The sequence below is a fragment of the Lasioglossum baleicum genome, chromosome 20 (assembly GCF_051020765.1).
Source record: "Lasioglossum baleicum chromosome 20, iyLasBale1, whole genome shotgun sequence".
Classification (NCBI taxonomy): Eukaryota; Metazoa; Arthropoda; class Insecta; order Hymenoptera; family Halictidae; genus Lasioglossum; species Lasioglossum baleicum.
In genome coordinates, this window is record NC_134948.1 from 2,722,399 (window position 1) to 2,742,321 (window position 19,923).

At 43.4% G+C, this 19,923-nt stretch overlaps 1 protein-coding gene across 19 annotated transcripts in view; it reads right to left on the bottom strand.

The window, feature by feature from the left end:
• The window catches only part of Heph (polypyrimidine tract-binding protein 1 heph), a 478,446-nt gene that overhangs the window by 359,907 nt on the left and 98,616 nt on the right, over window positions 1-19,923 (bottom strand). For 10 of the 19 annotated variants that reach the window (XM_076444545.1, XM_076444565.1, XM_076444558.1 and 7 more), the window contains exon 1: window positions 8,384-8,523. The exons of 7 other annotated variants lie outside the window; for them this stretch is intronic. The gene's annotated coding sequence lies outside the window, so the exon portion shown is untranslated. Of the gene's footprint in view, window positions 1-8,383; window positions 8,524-19,923 lie in introns of those variants that run through there. 2 more of the 19 variants (XM_076444564.1, XM_076444561.1) reach the window with 2 other exon arrangements.

Here is a 19,923-nt window from a genome sequence, read left to right on the forward strand (position 1 = left end):
CCGGCCCGATATCTCTGTAATTTGACTCGTGATACGAATAACGATGATACCGCGGCAGCTCCCCCGAGGGCACGTTGTTTCCCCCCCGCCAAGCCGGGAATACTTGCTCGAATACTTTCGTGAAATGGAAAGTTATTTTCACCGGTGACGCAAGGGGCCACCTGTTCCGATGTCGCTCCGCGAGCTCGCGCGACCACGCCGCCTCCTTTTTTTTTTTGCGAGACTGTTTGTACGGCTCGCAAAACCGTCTCGGAAACCGGTTCCGAACGGGTCTACACACACCCGGGAACTCTGCCCACAAAGAAGACGAGCAACCAGCCTAGCCACTCGCGACCGCCAGCGGAATATTCTGCGTCTAATATTTCATCGGACCGGTCGTTACTCTTCCCACTGGTGACACCGCCGAGTTAATAGATTGACGGCCACTTATGAAACGGCTTATACAGTTCTGCCCTCTTTAGCTCAATTGCACCAAACGTTCGCAAACACTCGATCGTAAATCATTGAAAACCCCCCTGAAAACCGGTTAGGTGTCGCTTAAACGCGTTTTCAGGCTCTTGTGAAATCATTAAAAAATAAAAACGTGGTAATTATTCCTGCACGCTCGTTGTAAATAGCTGTGGACGAGCCGATGACACCCGTCCATCGACCGGCACTGTAATAAATTGCCTGTGTGAGAAATAGAAAAATACTTCTCGGGACTTTTCATGGGGGATTTAGAAATTTGTCCTGTATCATAATCGTGATGTTTTTCTGATTGAAATCAGTACAAGCATGGCACACTGTGAAGCACGAGCGCTTGTGCAAATCGTGTCCGAACAGATAGTTCGGATAATAGACGTACACGATTTGAACAGGTCAACGTGATCCAAGCCGCATCGTGTTTGGACTCGTTTGAATCAGATAAATGCCACGAATACGATGCTGAACGTTTCCTAAAGGAATAATTCGAAACTTAATTGATCATCGTTCGTGTAAAAAGATTGCCAAACAGGCCAGCAAAAGAGAAATTGATATACGAAATGGAAAGTGTGTACGAGGGAACGTACATTGTGTGCAACAATTTTAATTGACGAGTAGGATTTTTCGAAGCAGCTCGAAGGACGTGAAAATGGCGAGGCATCTAATGCTCGAGGAAAATGTTACGTACAGAGTAACGTTGCTGCGGCTGGTATACTGTTGGTGCCGCGAAGCACAACAGACTCGGAGTACATAGCATGTTTAGTTTACAGGAAGGTACGCTCTGATTGCCGGTTCAAAGCCAGTTTCTATTGACAATGGCGTCGTTCTTGCCGGCGAGACCGACTTCTCGCACATCTTCTCTCGCGGCGAGATTGCAGGGGCCCGCAACACAGCCGACGCTTTCATTTTCAATCAAAACAGAAAGAAACAACACCGTCCCGCTGTTCGATTACAATCGAAAATTTATTGGCTGGCCTGATCGCCGCGAAAGCTTGAGCATGGATGGAACATTCAGTTCGCGAGAGTTCGATCATTCATTTTTTCAACATATGTATATAGTTTGATCCAGAGTTGGGCAAAATGTAATTTCAATTACAGTTACAATTACTTGCCAATTACTGTAATTTGGAATTGCAGAAATACAATTACAATTACAATTACATGTAATTGTAATTGGAATTGCAATTACTTGACGAATCACTGTAATTGTAACTGTAATTGTTAGTAGCAGTTACAAGACTTACAAGTAATTGTAGCTGGTAGCTACAATTACTTGTAACTGCTACTAACAATTACAGTTACAATTACATGTCATTGGAATTGGAATTGCAGAAATACAATTACAATTACATGTAATTGTAATTGGAATTGCAATTACTTGACGAATCACTGTAATTGTAATTGTGGTCCGCAATTACAATTACTGGTTGAGCGAAAGTAATTGCAATTCCAATTCCAATTACATGTAATTGTAACTGTAATTGTTAGTAGCAGTTACAAGACTTACAAGTAATTGTAGCTGGTAGCTGCAATTACTTGTAACTGCTACTAACAATTACAGTTACAATTACATGTCATTGGAATTGGAATTGCAGAAATACAATTACAATTACATGTAATTGTAATTGAAGATGTGATTAATTACTCATGTAATTAATTCCTGCCCAACTCTGGTTTGATCGTGTTTGTTACTGTAGCACTTGCTTTGAAGACGAGCTACATTGTTTAAGACTAGAATTACCAGACCAGTCAAAATGACTGGTTTTACAATTTCATTTTAAAATTCCTACTTCATGTTGCAGTTCTTTTCCCGGGATGATGTACGTAATGACTTTTACAGCGATAACTGAAGGAGTAATATAATGAATTTTATTTTTGTTTCATTTATTCAGAATCGAAATAATTTTGTATCATGGCTACTTATGCCAATACCAGTCATTTTGACAAGTACATACTTCCCTAAGTGGAAAAGTATTCAATAATTTGTTTACCGAACCCGAAATCGTTCATTATTTTGGCGTCACAACGTAAACATAAACGTAGCTGCGATGTAACGTAACATACAGTAAGGAGCATAACTGATTCCACACACTTTAAATCGGAACAACTTTTTCATGAACGGACCAAACGACTTCAATTTCTCTGTAAGGCTAGAAGAATTAGTTTAGTAAATGATGTGTAAAAAATATGTTAAAAAGATGCATTTGGACGGAATTGCGAAAAACAATAATAAAAAAAGCTTGAAGATTACCACAAAATAATACATAATATTTTCAAAGACATATTCGGCCCCATATTCCTTTTATATGATAGTAATAAATTAATCAAAATCAAGATCAATCATTCTGACTGGTTTTCGTAGAACCAGCTTCGTCTTAACCTCAGTAGTTCTGTTAATAATCATTTAGGAGAATCACATACATATTGTTAAAAAAGACTTAATCACGTTTTAGAATGTTTCCCACTGTGGCACATCGTATGACGATGTTTGACGACTTTTTCGTGGACAAAGACATTTACAAATGAATTACGGACACAAACAATTCTCACGAACCGAGTCCCCACTATTTGGACAACCGTGAAGATCCAAAGTGGGGAATATGATGTCACGAAAAAATCAGGTCCACGTGTAATGCTCTAAATATAGTTAGGTACCGAGTCGAGAGTCGGCATGCCGGGCGATGTTAACAAAATAAAGAAGGCCGTACGTGTCGATCCTGCTCGATCACGCACACGTTCTCCGATCGCGGGAAGACTATGATTCATGCTCGGGGATCGAGGGGAACAGCACAAGCAGGCAGGCAGGCAGGCAGGCGTGCCCACACAAGAACCGATTCTCACGATCTCGGGGAAGTTAATGAGCGCAGCCGCTAACAGGTGTTGCAGCCAGCGATGGTACTGATCCAATATTTGTTGATCCCGGTGCCCGGAGAGGGGAAATTTGAACAATGTCAGACGTGATGTAATCTTCTGTTGTTTGAGCAGAAAGAAACAAAGAAAATCGACTGTCGAGATACCGCAATGGGATCGACGATGCTTTTATCTTTATTTGTCCTGGTTTGTTTGGGCAGCGATCAGGTGCCATTTTTGGTGACTCATTGTACACAGTGGTATACAATGAAGATACTAAATACGTAAGTCACAAAATAGTACATGTTTAGTCACTAAAAAATCGAACAACTGTCGAGTGGGACATTTTTTAGTGCCGGTAGGAATTTCCGTGAAATTTCAAGAATTTATATAGAGTGTATAAGACGGTAAATAATTATTATGAATAGGGGTTGCCAGAAATGTTTTATCCAAATATAGAAGCAGTAGTGAAAACTGCAATTAATGAGATAGGCTCAAAATATAGGAGTTCAAATAAAAGAGGCACATTTTAAACTATTTTATTCAAACAATGATATTTGAAAATTCACATATGATATAGGAGATCAAGTTCAAATATAGAAGACTCGTAACAAATATAGAAGATCTGGCAACCCTACTTGTACGCGACGGTCAATAATTTTCATATAAATATCGTGGTAAAAACGCGGGATTATATTGTAAAATTTTTTTAAAGTAATTCTTTTCTAATTTTAGGAGCAGGAAAGGTCTTCCAGAATGTTTGGCATGCTTTGTGGACCGGTGAGAATTTTGGCGCGAGGCGATCGAAGTCCGGAGCCGATTACCCGGCTAATAATTAGCGGGACGGTGTCATCGAATGCTTTCCGATCACCCAGTACGTTCACCGGTACAAAAATATCTTGGTTCGGCCTATGTCTGATCGATACTTTTCACCCACGTATCGGCAGCACCACGTGCGAGGGTATTGGACCCATTCGCGACTGTGTTCTCTCTCGCTGTACACACGCGAGCCTCGTCGGGTTCGAGGAACCAGACGAGCAGTCATTTCTCGGTCGGCCGTATTACGATAAAGCCGTGTAAACTATACGTTCATAGAACGGCCGGCATTTTTACGCCCACCGAGTGCCCGGCTATCGTGAGCTCGACCAACAAAGTTCCTTTGTACAAACACGTCGCTATTAACGCTGCAAATAAACCTCCGACTGTCCCCCACCCGCTACCCTCGAACAGCATGAACCACCGCTCGGACATAAAATCAGCCCGAAATACGCCAATATTTCTTTTATCAAGTAATTCGGGGAAACTGGTCGATAACCTTATCGAAACACGCGCGTGTCGCTGCTGTACTAATTACGGATTGGGTCGAGAATGTGTTCATGGTTGAACCGTAGGATTTAGTCGAATTGTTCGATCTTGGTTGAACACTTTCACTGGTTTGAACAATTGAATTTCCAGATGCTAGATTGAACCTCTGAACTTTTGAGTGCTGGCTCGAATCGTTGCATTTTTAAACAACAGCTTGAACCTTTGAACTTTCACATGCTAGCTTCAACTTCTGAACTTTTACATGCTTGCTGGAACCATTGAGCCCCTGAACTTTGAGATACTAGCTTGAACTCTTCACCCATCGAACCTTTGAACTCTTAAATACTATGTAGTTTGAATCTTTGAACATTTGAATATTTTACTAACTGTTTCAGCACTTAGTTTTTACATACCAGCGTGAACATTAAATATTTTCAACCTCCTTCTCGAACATTTGAACAATACCAGTTTGAATCTTTGAACATTTGAATAAATATTTTAGTAACTCTTTTCAGCACTTCGTTTTTACATACCAGAGTGAACATTAAATATTTTGAACCTCCTTCTCGAACATTTGAACAATACCAGTTTGAATCTTTGAACATTTGAATATTTTACTAACTGTTTCAGCACTTAGTTTTTACATACCAGAGTGAACATTAAATATTTTCAACCTCCTTCTCGAACATTTGAACAATACCAGTTTGAATCTTTGAACATTTGAATCAATATTTTACTAACTCTTTCAGCACTTACTTTTTACATACCAGCGTGAACATTAAATATTTTCAACCTCCTTCTCGAACATTTGAACAATACCAGTTTGAATCTTTGAACATTTGAATAAATATTTTAGTAACTCTTTTCAGCACTTCGTTTTTACATACCAGAGTGAACATTAAATATTTTGAACCTCCTTCTCGAACATTTGAACAATACCAGTTTGAATCTTTGAACATTTGAATATTTTACTAACTGTTTCAGCACTTAGTTTTTACATACCAGAGTGAACATTAAATATTTTCAACCTCCTTCTCGAACATTTGAACAATACCAGTTTGAATCTTTGAACATTTGAATCAATATTTTACTAACTCTTTCAGCACTTACTTTTTACATACCAGCGTGAACATTAAATATTTTCAACCTCCTTCTCGAACATTTGAACAATACCAGTTTGAATCTTTGAACATTTGAATCAATATTTTACTAACTCTTTCAGCACTTAGTTTTTACATACCAGAGTGAACATTAAATATTTTGAACCTCCTTCTCGAACATTTGAACAATACCAGTTTGAATCTTTGAACATTTGAATCAATATTTTACTAACTCTTTCAGCACTTAGTTTTTACATACCAGCGTGAACATTAAATATTTTGAACCTCCTTCTCGAACATTTGAACAATACCAGTTTGAATCTTTAAACATTTGAATCAATATTTTACTAACTCTTTCAGCACCTAGTTTTTACATACCAGCGTGAACATTAAATATTTTGAACCTCCTTCTCGAATATTTGAATTTTTCCTACCCTGTCGTGAACACGTGTTCGAGGTAGTTGGATCGGTTCGAATTTCCTTGAAGAATAGCAATTTCTTAATTTGTCAGACACCAGCCTGGATCGTAGATACTCAACCAGGAACAATTTAGTGGGTCACCACCTCGGATCATACCGAGACGATCGAGGCTAATTAATAAACATAGTTGATACCCCTTAATAAGATGACTAATGGGCTCGGAGAAATGTCTGAATAGGGCCTGCTCTCGAGATTACAATTTCACTTGATATACACCAGGGGGGCACCGAGAGACGAAGAAGTAATTAAGTCCGAGTCACGGAACTGATACACGCGGTTCCATTGAATGCGATTTCCGCGGGCGCGCTTACATTTCCACACATTTTACAGAGTTTCTAGGAACGCGAAGGTGAGTAAGAGTGTACGCTCCGACGTGTTCCGACGTAATTAAACACGTTAATTGTGCGACGGGTGCTCGCACACGGTTACACGAGATCCCGAGGAAAAAATATATATATATTTCCCCTCGAGAAATCGCGGTGGGCACCTTTTATACTCGTAATCACGCGATATCGGCTCGTTATATAATTTTGCGCATCGTTTTCAACAAAATATTCCATGTTTTATAATTGATTACTGGATAGCGGATTTTACGAGTTTATGATAAACATGGGTAGGTGCTATTTGAAACATTGAAAGCATTAGACGAACTTAAAAATACTTTTATATTATTTACAACCTATTGAACATATTAAGAGATCTATATCGCCGCCTGAATGTAAGAACTAGGTACATAACGAGAAATTTGGACATTTTGAGTCACCAACTTCGTATTAAAGAAGAAATCAAGTAGAATTTAATGTAAAAAACTGGATAAAACCTATCAAAGTAATCTACGACATCTAGTGAGCAGTGTTCAAAATAGATAAAAAAATAAATATGTACAGATTTCTATTTATGTTATATTATATATATGGGCAACTCGACTTTTTAAAAATATTTTTTAATCTAAAATGATGTTTTTCCATGTATTGTTCCACTTAAAATAAAGAAATGTAAGCAGACATTGGCATTATGTTTATAAAATAACGGTCTTCCTACCATAACCTTAAAATACTGTTTCATCAATTTCTCTAAAATAAGGAATTGTAAGTTACATACGTAGTTCTTACATTCAGGCGGCGAAATGAATGTCTGTGTCATTCCGGTTTGTTGCGATTCAGGAAAATGTTTATTTTACGTAAATCATAATTAACACTAACCTACCACGACCGGTTCTAGATTTTTTGGAATTGTAAATATTACAATGAAAACCCGCGCTGAAACTAAATAAATTAATTCTTGTCATTTTTAATATTTTTATAGAGCATACCAATCACCATGATCGGTAGGTACAGTGTAAATAAATGTATTCAGAAGGAAATCAGAAAATTTCTTTAATTGCAGAGTCAATTTGCTCGAATCGCTGAAGTGTTTGAGAGAGTTTGATGAAAAACATTTCATCCGTCCAAGACAAATGTTCGTTGTGTTTGCAGATTGCCATAAACGAGAGCCCTTTCCCAAGGAAGCCCGTGCGAGCCATCATGGTTGCCCAATCCCAGAAAAGGCGCAAAAATCGCGCGAGCCAGCCGCGTGACTAAAAGCTACGGTCGTCCATGATGCAACGTTGCCGGCAACTTTCACTGTTCATAATTCCCGGGTGGAAACACAAACACGAAAGGTATCAAACAACGCGTAGAGAAAAGAAAAAGAAACGTCCAACCGTCCGACGAGACGGTTGAAGAGGAATTTTGGCGGGCGGAGAAATCGGCGCGCGCGTCGTTGCCGCGGATTCTGGCGCGCAAACGTAAACACGTCGGGGCGCAAATATTATGATTTCGAGACGCCGGGTAATCGTGACCTAGAGGCGAGGTCTAGCAAACAGTCTCGGCTCTTTTTAAAACGTGGAAACATGAGGAAAAAGAGGGTCGAGAAAATTGTATGGAATTTTCGAAAAATAAAAGAACAAAAGGGTCGAACGAGGATGGGGGTCAGGGTTTTGAATGGAGGTTAGTATAGTGGACATGCGCCCTTGAAACTGGCGCGGGGATACGAGAGGAGCTCTCGGAGCCGGCTTGTGCTCCGTGCGCGTGCCCGAGCGGGCCAAGAGCGCCGCGGGGCGATCTCTCGAGAGGATTCGCGCGGAGATGGTCTCCGGCGGAGGCAACCGGTTCCCTGGAATGGTTGGTGGTGGTGCTTGTACTTACCGTGGAACGGTAGGACGGCTGGAGATGGCTGGAGACGGAGAAGGTATCCAAAATGGAGCTCTCTGGCTGTATCTCACACACTCGCGTATTCTCCACACTTGCACAACGAGGAAGAACACAGATCTCTCTCGGCAACGAGAGAGAGAAATAGAGAAAGAGAAGGCACTGGAGATTTCCGGCGCGTGGGATCGATGATTTCCGCGCACGCACTATACGCGGTTTAAGCAGCAGCAGCAGCAGCGATGATGCCAAAGGAACAGACCGGAGAGGATAATCTCGACTCTCGGGGAACGCGAACGAAGCAGGACGCAGTCGCCGGCTGACACGGGGCGGGCGATGGCCGGTTTGGAGGTTAGGTTTCGTCGAACCGGTCTCTCCGCAGGGTTACAGATCACGAGACGAACGACGGCACTTGGTTTTCCTGTTGTTCGGACCGGGTGTCTCCTCGTGGGAAGCCGCGTGGAGCTGACACGGAGTGGACTCTCTTGCGCGTCAGTCGGGGTCGGCACACTGTGTACGCACGGACGCGTTGCGTGTTGCCTCGGAACTGATTCTTCTTCTTCTTCGTCGCCGTGATCGTTGTTGTCGTTGCTCTCCACTCGCGGGAAAGGTTTCGCTGCTGTGTTTCGGTCGGCGAGAGAGCGGCGGTGGAGAGAACAGGCGAAACACGAAGGGAAACAAAACAACCGACGATGAACCGAGGGTAAGAGTGAGAGAGAGAGAGAAAGTGAACGGGGATAGAGAGAACACACGATTGCCGAGGGAAACAAAGGAGAGACGCGGGCGCGCGCGCGACAAAAACTCGGGGACACACGGAGCACGAAGATGAAACGTCGCGCGAACACGAAAACTGCGCGTAATAGATCCGGCTAAGAGTTGTAGGCACGCCACGAGTAGAGGTAGGCGACGCTAAAACTTCGCCACGAGTCGTGGCACGCCACCGAGAGGGAGAGGAGAGGCGAGGAGGGCCGAGGGGACGCGGAGGGAGCCGAGCGAGACCGCCGAGTAGACGGGAAGGGGAACGAGGGGACTGGCGTGCGGGGCTGGAGGGGAGGGGAAGCCGACCACTCGACTCACGGCTGCCAGAGAGGGTGCGGAGAGGTCAGAGGGGGAAATATGGCGACCCGCCGCAGGGACGTGGGGTGATTGAAGCGACTCGATGGGCGAGGGGACCGCGACGGCCGAAGGGAAACTGGGAACCGAGGGAGGGGTGACACGCAGCCGGCAACAGCCGACTACGCTCTCTACCCGCTCCCCTCAGTCATCCACGAGTTCTCTCACTCTCTCTCTCGCTCGCTCACCGCGTTCTCCCTCCACCTGCTCTCGCTCGCTCTCTCTCCCCCCACCGAAGACGTCGCTCCGTCACTCGTCGACCAACGTTGTGTTCGTGTATCGGCACACGATAGACCACGCTGTGTGACGCGCCGAACTCTATACGGGGTGTCTTTTGACTTACGGACGGCGATCATTCGCCGCTCGTGGTCGAGAACTATCGATAGTTTCCGATAGTCATCGATAATTATCGATAGCGATGGTGTGCGATACGTGTTTTCTATAATACGAGTTGTTCTGTCATTTTGGTATTATTAGGAATAGATTTGTAATTTTACAAAATCATATTTCTTTCAGTTTTATATGTTGTACATCAGAATATAGCAACATTGTAGTAATATTGTCATCTTTAATCTTGTACGATTTGATAACTGTATTACATGGTAAATCGTTCGTGACCAAATCTTTTCTTGCCTTCCAGGTGTCTTCAAATCTTTCAAGTGCGCTGTAGGAACTTTCCATGCCCAGAATTTCTTTCCAAGGTATGTACATACTATGTACATACTATTCTATTTTGTTATTATATCGCCACCTGAATGTAAGAACTAGGTAAGTAACTTACGATTCGTTATTTTAGAGAAATTGATGAAACAGTATTTTAAGGTTAGGGAGACCGTTATTTTAAACATAATGCCAATATCTGCTTACATTTCTTTATTTTAGGCGGAACAATACATGAAAAAACATCATTTTGGATTAAAAAAAATGAGAAAAAAGTCGAGTTGCCCATTTATAACACATAAATAGAAATCTGTTATATTTATTTATTTTTTATCTACTTTGAACACTGCTCACTAGATGTCGTAGATTACTTTGACAGGTTACCCAGTGTTTACATTAAATTCTACTTGATTTCTTCTCTAATGCGAAGTAGACAACTCAAAATGTCCAAATTTCAAGTTACCTAGTTCTTACATTCAGGCGGCGATATAGATCTCTTTTTCTTATTCTCTCTGGTCGCCGGCATCGAAAACGGGTGGCTTCCGTACGAAAGTTCATTTCGCTCCCGGGGACAAAGGGGCGCAGTATACATTCCGTTTGCGCAGTGGCCCATAATTCTCGGTGATCTCAGCACAAACATCGCCGGGGCTGGTGGGTAATGTGGGTATTGTCTGGTCGAGTCTCGGTTTCACGACACCCGTTGTATGGTCGTGCACATGGTCGCATAGGCGAAAAGAATATAGGAGGCGAGCAAGGTGAGAGCAAACGAGAGGGCACGATGAGGGCCTGAGAAAGAATGGACGAACAAGAGAAAGAGAGAGAGAGAGGTATAAGGGTATGGAGAGTGAGAGAGGGGCCGCGATGAAAAAGATCGAGAGGGGAGCGGCGGAGAGAAAGGGGAAGGGCGGGAGAGGGGAACGAACGGAAGACCTTGCACAGCGTGGCTCGGAGCCCGCGTAGAAAACGCCGCTTTGTGTCGGGGTACCCGGCATAAGAGAGGAAGTACAGGTCTGAAGGAAAAGAAGGCCCTCGTGCGTCTCCGCTTCTCCCGCTGCTTACTGCTTGCTTGCTTGCTGCTGCTCCTGGCGATTCGCGCACCTAAAGGTCTTTTCACACGACTCTCCCTGGAAGACAACCCGATGCCGGCCAACCGAGAAACGGAATGCCCGATATTTTTCCACAGCTTTCCTGTTCCAGGTCTCCCACCACCATTCCGAAGCCAACCCAGCCAGACACGAGCATCCCCTACGAGCCGAGCTCGAGAAATTGGAACGGGACACGAAAATGCACGCCTAACCCTTCGTGCCTCTCTGCTGCCAGCAGCTTTCAATTTTTAATACGTTTTTATCGCTCGCCGGAAGACTTGGACTTGCTACTTTTTTATGTTTAAGGACGAGTTTTTTGGAACTACAATTTTGTGCAATTTGGTAAAATAGTAGTTATCGATGTGCTAACATTTTTTTAAATCTTTGGAATATATTGGGTTGTAACACAAGCTCGTAGGGTTTTTTTATTAATCGTTTTTATTGAATATTTTGAGTTCACCCATGCTCCAAGTTTTTGAGCAAGTTTCATAGCAGTACTGGGGCCATTTTCTTGGCCAGCTCCCTGCACGTTTGACGGCCGTCCTCCTTCAAAAGTATCTTAAGACGGTCCTCGTCGCACTTGGGGGAGGCCGACCGGAGCGTAGTGTGTCTTCCAGGCACAAAAATTGCCATTTTTGAAATTGGTGAACCATTTCTGTGCAGTAGATTCTCCTATGACGCCCTCTCCATACACGGCGCAGATATTTCTAGCTGCTTCGGTGGCGTTCTGGCCTTGATGAAAAGCGAAAAACAATATATGTCGAAAATGGTGATTTTTGCCGCCCGGAAATTCCATTTTAGGTTATGTTATGTTACTCAGAACTACGTTATTCAAGATAACGATTGGAACACGCTTGTAGACCGGAAAAAGCACTTCAGAATGGTGTACAAAATTTTAAAAAAAAGTAGGTAAATTGATTCAGAACAAAAGCGAAAATGAAACCTCTACGAACTTATGTTACGACCCAATAGTTTAGAAGTTAGAACTGAAATAAGTAGGGGCGTGCAGCATTTTGACTACATCGGTACTGTGAGCATCGTCAGGACGTAAAAGGTTAATTCACAGATGTAACAGATTCAACAGATGTAACTCTCGCTCCCTGGACCCCAACGGGGTCATTCTAAGATTTTCCGGTATCGATCGCTGTTTAGAAATTGAATAGCTGCAGCACAGAAGAGAAACAGAAAGGACGAGAATTGTACAAATTTCAGCAAAATGCTAGTGGTCGTGCAACGTGGATGGCTCTTAATGCGAGACCAAACCCGAAGAAAGCAAAAAGAAAATGGATGGAACGCCACGTTACGCGCCATGCAGTAAGAAAACTGAATCGGACGGAAATATATAAAAGGCGAAACCAGTGTCCCGGGTTTCTCGGAATTCACGGTCACATCGTCGATGTGCCTTAAACGCCGGCTCGTATCGGGCGATTATGCCTGAAAACTCATTTGTTAGGTTTGCGCGGCGGTTACATAAAACTGCGCGGATATCGGTGTTGCGCAACTCCCGTCGCAAAATGGCGTTCAAACAACGCACTCGTAGGAGAACATATTTATTTTTCGAAAAACTTGTAAACTCTCAACAGGGTACTAATTCCTGAATTAAAAACAATTAAAATAATAACAGAAAATTGGTTGATATCTTCTGGAGGATTTTACATTTGTTTATATGAAGATCTGAAGTCGGTTTATGTTAGGGACGGAGATATAAAAATGAATTTTAATTGGGGAGATATATAAGTGGTGGTTTGCGAAGATTGGTGATGGAGTATCGATGTAATGATCGAAGTGAGGGAACAAAGGAACAGTCCCGTGTGGGTGCACAGGCGAATAGTACGGCCCTGGGACGCGCCTGCATGGGAACATACCCACAGGATCCTGCTCACCGCATACACAAAGGACGAGCCACCTTTTACGCGTAAACCCGTGCCGGCCGGGTCGTATTCGCGTGCGCACACCATCAAACAGGTTTCTGGATGTTCCCTCCTGCACTAGTGACGCGCTATAGCGCTCGGTATGATCGTCCTCGAACTCTGCCAAATTAGGTTCTACTTTCCCCACTCCCAATCCTGTCTAATTAAATTTGCTTCGCATTTATAGTCGCTACAAAATCCGTCCCCGAAAATTTCCAAAAGGGAGAATAAATTTAAATAATTATCCCTAAGGGGGTGCCACGCGCGTGCGATTATTTTATAAAATTTCAGAAACATATACCACCTAAATAAAGTCGCAAACAACTCGGAAATAAATCGGAACTTGGCAAAGGACCAACAGCGATAAGATATTATACTGAAATGTATGCGCGCTCAAATATTTGAGGAATCACCACTGTTTGAATTTGAATATTCAAAGCGGCACTATTAAACATTCGAATAGTCCAATCCTAATTGAAATGCGCAGCCATACCTGCGACGGAATTACAAATCGCAAGAAAGGTTCCACAGGTATATTTTTCGAAAAATATACGAGGGACTGCGACACAGGTATCGTAGTACTCCGGCAGGACGCTGTTCGGTCGTTACTTTCCTTCCGAGAACCGAGTGAGTTATTTCTACCTGGATTCCCGGTCGCATCCCGGCCCAGCGTTCCTCGAGACACGGTGAATTCGTGATTCCCAGAAACAATGTCACTTGATTACGACCAACAGTCCTAGAGGGAGGTTTACCAGTTCATCAAAGTGTGCAGGTAACTGAAAATTTGAAAAGAAAAACTCTTTCCCAAGACGCAGACTCTCGGGGAGGTGACTTTACAAATTCATTTAAAGAAAAGCAGCGTTGTTCAGCAATATCTTGGAAGTACTCGCTAATTTTTTCACTCAGAAATAACAACTTCTGCCGAAGATATAAATCTTCTTCTCTGACGTGGACTTAAAGACCTGGTCAGAAGTCGAAAAGTTGGCCATGTTCGTGAATTTTTTTGAACAAGACTAATGCACGTACAAGTTTAAAATTTGGCGTGCTTGTTCGTGGATATCTCGGGAGTGTACGGAAAATTTTGAATTTAAAAACAACGATTTTCCGCGGAGTTACAAAATTTTTCGGGGTCCCGCTTTTCTCCGCTTGGACGAGATCAGCTGTCGGGATTCTCGGGGACGAGAAAAAGGATTGAAAAATGTTGCATATGCATGAACATAAAAGCCACGTGGACTGAAACAAGTAAAAAGGGGACGCAGAAGTCGAAAAACGTCGACTGTAGAGTAAATTTCATTCTCGCCGGTGAACGCGAGGTGGAACAGTCTTTTATCTGGCAAATTCGGAGACTATTTGAGTTTCATGAGGTGAGCTCGTGAAAGCGGGCGTTCGCATAAATATCCGAGTCTATGGTCTATCTTACGCGGCGACACAAGGTGGCCAGAGACACAGGCTCAGAATTTCGCATAACAACAGGGCGTCCCGTTACATCAAATCGGATCGATGCGCGTGATACAGAAAAGTTTAATTAAACCGGGGGAACGCCGCGTGCCTCGTGCCCGGGCATTAATTACCGATAAATTGGTAACATTATTACGATGTTAGCGGGTTCGACGATATCGAAACTTCATTTTTCAAACCTCCGCGGGTTCGTACACGGCCGCGGCTTGGCCGTCCGATAATTCACTTATCGCGGATCAGAGGAGAAAAAACCGGGACTATATATATACTGTGCATCGACGGGAATGAAGACGCGCAGGGGGATCTTTAAATGATCATTTCACGCTGGACAAGTCCGAAAATACACGTTACCCACTCTGCGCCGTGTAATAACTATGATAACGCCTCGTTCAGCATGATGAACCGCCTTCCAGAACCATTACACCGCCGCCGGGGGAATCGATCGTCGAAGAAAATTCAACCCAAGTGTCGTTTCCGGGACGTAAATAGACGATTTACTGCGCATCTTCGCGCGGAATTAAAATTCCCTGTCGCAACAAACTGGAGCGAAACGTCGATCTCCACGTTTAATTTCTTGAAAATGTTTTTCTTTTCGAATTTTTCCTCGTCGACGGGACACGAAAATTGTTGTATTCCGGATACTCAATATAAGTATATTTATTAAGTACAATTTCTAAACGAAATACAAACTACGGACGTAATACAAAAGATCTTAGTAGTCTAGACAAGACTCGGTAAGAGACTGATCGGAAGCGAATGAAGACTGAGAAAGGAATGCTCGCGAGAGGAAGAAATCAGCAGGAGATATAGGTTTTGGGTTCTGTAAAGTGGGGGTTGTTTAGGTCTAATGATCAGTAAGGGATGAATCATGGGGATGAGGTTCAAAGATGAGTAATGGTAGATGGAATGTCGAACTGAAGATAGAGAGACGAACTGAAACGTTTAGATTACATGAGTGATTACTAATGCTAGAGAGAATCTTATCGTTGGTATACAACAAAATTACAAAATATAAAAATCTACACGAACGGTATCACTGCAGCACAGTAAACGGAATATCACGGAAGCCGCTATAAAAAGGATGAATTCGAGTGTCGTCTTAATAATGTTAAAGCATTTTAAAAACAGCGGATTTGCAAGCTTTTAAAAATGCTGCCATCGTTGTTAAGAAGATTAGCGAGATGAAAAGCATGCAGGAATATGTTTAATGAAAGCTTCCTGTAACACTGTAAGCTCGAGGGATATAACAAAAACGATAATAAAATTGTGAAAAGAAGATTGCGATGCGTGGTGTGGCGAAGGGATTTGGGCGGTTGAGCGAGATGAGAATGATTCTATGTACGAATATGTTTAATGAAGGGGTCTTCTGTAGGTCATTCCACTTTCTTCGCTTTTCCACGCAAGGTGGGAGACAAGTCTGGAGCCCATATCTCACCCGGTGAAACGCTAAACGCCGCTTTCAACGTGCGAATTAAGATTTATCGCGCGCGCCGTTTGACCGAGAAGCCTTCCCGCGCGGCTCCGTAAAGTCACGGCGAAGACTTATGAGTTTTAACTACCAACAGACCGAAGGTTGCTGCGCCGCGTCTATGTATTTTCACTGCCTTATCAGCTGTACGCGACCTCTTCGGCGCCTCGCCGAAATATTTGCCCTGCATTTCAGCACAGCGACGATCAAAAACGCAACAGCCTCGGTTAGAAACTGGCGATCTTCAAACTACCACAACTACTTAAAACAAAATCGTACAGAAACCCTCTACTTTCACTCCCCATAAGCGTTGCTTTTTCCTGTAAAAACTGCACTCGGAATCTTCCCAGAAAGTGGACATTCCCAGTACACTTTTCACTGAAACTACCGTAACTCGGGAACAAAAATTGGCAGGTCAAATTTTGAGGGTTCATTTTGAAGGGGAAACTTCAATCTTCGTTCTCAGTGCTGCGCGAGTTGCGAGAAAAATTTTCTGGAGTCTGCGGAGATGCTTGAATTCGCAGAATCCCCCAAAATGTCCATAATTCACTCCGCCAGTTATCGCGAAGCGGAAGAATTTTTTTGGCGAAGGTAACTCGGACGGGTCGAAAGTGGAAAGTTCAGGCTATAAAACGATTGTAGGTTCGTTGTTCTACGATTTATTTTCGCGATGTAACAATAGCTTGAATATATCGATTGATCTAGTTAGAGAGGGTATGTACGGAAAAGGACAGAGAGAGCTAATTTCCAAGGACATCGCCGGAGGACTCGAAGGGAAAGTGTTCGACGGCAGCTCGTTCGGAATCTTCCCAGCAACTGGACCGTGTAGGAGACGCGCAAGAAACGGGGGAAGTAAAATTAATCTAAATTAAGTAATCGCCTCTCCCCCTGGTTGGCTAAGAAGGTCGATGCCTAAACGAGACGAAGAAGGCTCGGCGTCGCCCATAATCGTCCCATTCCTCTTCTCCTTTCCATTCTGAATACTGAAAGAGAGAGAGAGAGAGAGAGAGAGAGGGAGAGAGTCCCCTTTAGCTCACTCTCTCGGCTTGGCGGTCCGTTCGTACGGTATGCGCCATCTGCTATCCGTCTGCTGGTTAATTAATTGACCGGCTTGTCCTTCCCTTCACTTACATTTCGCTCTTCTTCTACACCGCGCCTCGTCGTCGTCGGTCGGCATTGCGATAATAATAAATTCACAGTGGCGAAACGGTCTTTGCCGGTGGCTAGACGCGCCTGCATCGATCTTCTATGATCACCCATTAATTATGCCAGCACCGCGTGTCCACTCGCCAAAATGATGTATCCGTCCCCATCCAGCCGATGGAAAATTAGCTGCCACTTCGGATTCGACCTGTGTCATAACCAGCCCCGTTCCTCGACGAATGCGAGTCCATTTTTCAACCGACCAAAGTGTAACGACCATAAACGCTGGATCCGCTGGAAGCATTACACTTCATGCCGAGCACTGTCGCGGTTACGTGTCGGTCTTGCATCGTGGGAACCGAAGAGGCTGACTGCGCTGACTAAAAAGTGAGATACGATCTTCAATTGTGATCGAATAGGTCCCTGGAAGGTAGCTACCGAGCATGATAGACACTTGATCAAATCCAGGGATCTATTATGGTAGGAAATCCTTGATATCTTTAGTCCTTGTTTTCTGTGACTGCGTTCTGATTAATTTAAATGACGATTGAGGATTGTTTTCGTCAGTGATAGTTGAAGATCCAGAATCACTTTAGGATCTTCAATTGTGATTGAATAGATCCCTGGAAGTTAGCTACCGAGCATGATAGACACTTGATCAAATCCAGGGATTTATGGTAGCAAATCCTTGATGTTTTCAGTCCAAGCCTTCTGTGACTGCATACTGATTAATTTAAATGATGATTGAGGATTGTTTTTGTCAGTGATAGTTGAAGATGCAGAATCACTTTTTCGCTATATCTCGTTAGTTTCGTAGGTTCTCCATAGTTCCCTGGAAGTTAGCTACCAATCATGATAGACACTTGATGAAATTCAGGGATTTATGGTAGCTAATACTTGATGTCTTCAGTCCAAGCCTTCTGTGACTGCGTACTGATTAATTTAAATGATGATTGAGGATTGTTTTTGTCAGTGATAGTTGAAGATGCAGAATCACTTTTTCGCTATATCTCGTTAGTTTCGTAGGTTCTCCATAGTTCCCTGGAAGTTAGCTACCAATCATGATAGACACTTGATGAAATTCAGGGATTTATGGTAGCTAATACTTCATGTCTTCAGTCCAAGCCTTCTGTGACTGCGTACTGATTAATTTAAATGATGATTGAGGATTGTTTTTGTCAGTGATAGTTGAAGATGCAGAATCACTTTTTCGCTATATCTCGTTAGTTTCGTAGGTTCTCCATAGTTCCCCGGAAGTTAGCTACCGAGCATGATAGAGACATGATCAAATCCAGGGATTTATGGTAGCAAATCCTTGATGTTTTCAGTCCAAGCCTTCTGTGACTGCATACTGATTAATTTAAATGATGATTGAGGATTGTTTTTGTTAGTGATAGTTGAAGATGCAGAATCACTTTTTCGCTATATCTCGTTAGTTTCGTAGGTTCTCCATAGTTCCCCGGAAGTTAGCTACCAATCATGATAGACACTTGATCAAATTCAGGGATTTATGGTAGCTAATCCTTGATGTCTTCGGTCCAAGCTTTCTGTGACTGCGTACTGATTAATTAAACGATGATTGAGGACTATTTATGTCAGCGTTAATTAAAGATCCAGAATCGTTTTTTAGTCACCTACAGAGTTGGGTAAAAATTTTATGTAAATAAAAATTTCGAATAAAGTGGGTTTAAGGCCCACTTGGAAAAAACGCACTTTACTTGAAATTTTTATTTAAATAAAATTTTTGTCCAACTCTGGTCACCTAATGGGACCAGCAGACGTTAATTCAAGATCCAGAATATCTTTTTAGTCACGGAATGGGACCAGCAGACGACCAGCAATGCAATCTCCACAAGCTGCACCCCTGAAACAGCTACGTACTCCCGATAATTCTAAATGATGGAACCTTGCCGCAACCCAGGGAGGGAAGACCGTGCGCTCCGGGTTCCGCAGCGATCAGAAACAAAAAGTTGCCGGTTGGCCAGGTCGTGCCAAAAGAGTCGGCAAGTTCCGGCAGGGTGAAAGGGGGCAGGCGACCGCATGATGGCTGCTTAAACGTCGCGAAGTTTTGGCGGAACTGTTATTGAGAAGTCAAACATCTCCACACCGGGGTACCGGTGGCCCGAGAGGAAAAGTTGGCCCCGAGCCCAGCCGGTGCACCGGCGGCGTTGGCTGCAGAGACGGACAACAGCCTGGAAGAGGAAACGAGAAGACCAACGATGCCGGGAAGAATGAAAAGCCTGGATCGCAACAAGTCCCGGGTGGCGTGTCAGCGTTTGACACCGTGGTTAATTAACTCCCTATCACGCCGGACCTCTCGTGATCAAGTCTTGTCCTATGCAATTAACGTGCACTCGTTTCCAGAATATATTCACCGGATGCTAGCTCGACGCGATTTATGAGCCTAATTGCGGGTGTCCGTCGTGGATAGCTTCCAGTAGCTGGCTTCCTCGATCGCGTTCCTAGGGTCTTATGACGGATCCTTGATGTCCTCATCTTGGATCTTTTGAATTTGTACGCGAGCTGGATGATTGAGCACTGGTTCTCAGGAATCCAGGTGTTTATCATCTCTGGTGGATAACTTCTGGCACTGGACTACAAGCTTCGTTCGGTGATTTAGGGTCCTCGGGATTTATGGTAGCAAATCCTTGGTATCTTTTGCTTGGATCTTCGTCGACTTGTTTATTTAATCCGGGTGTCCAT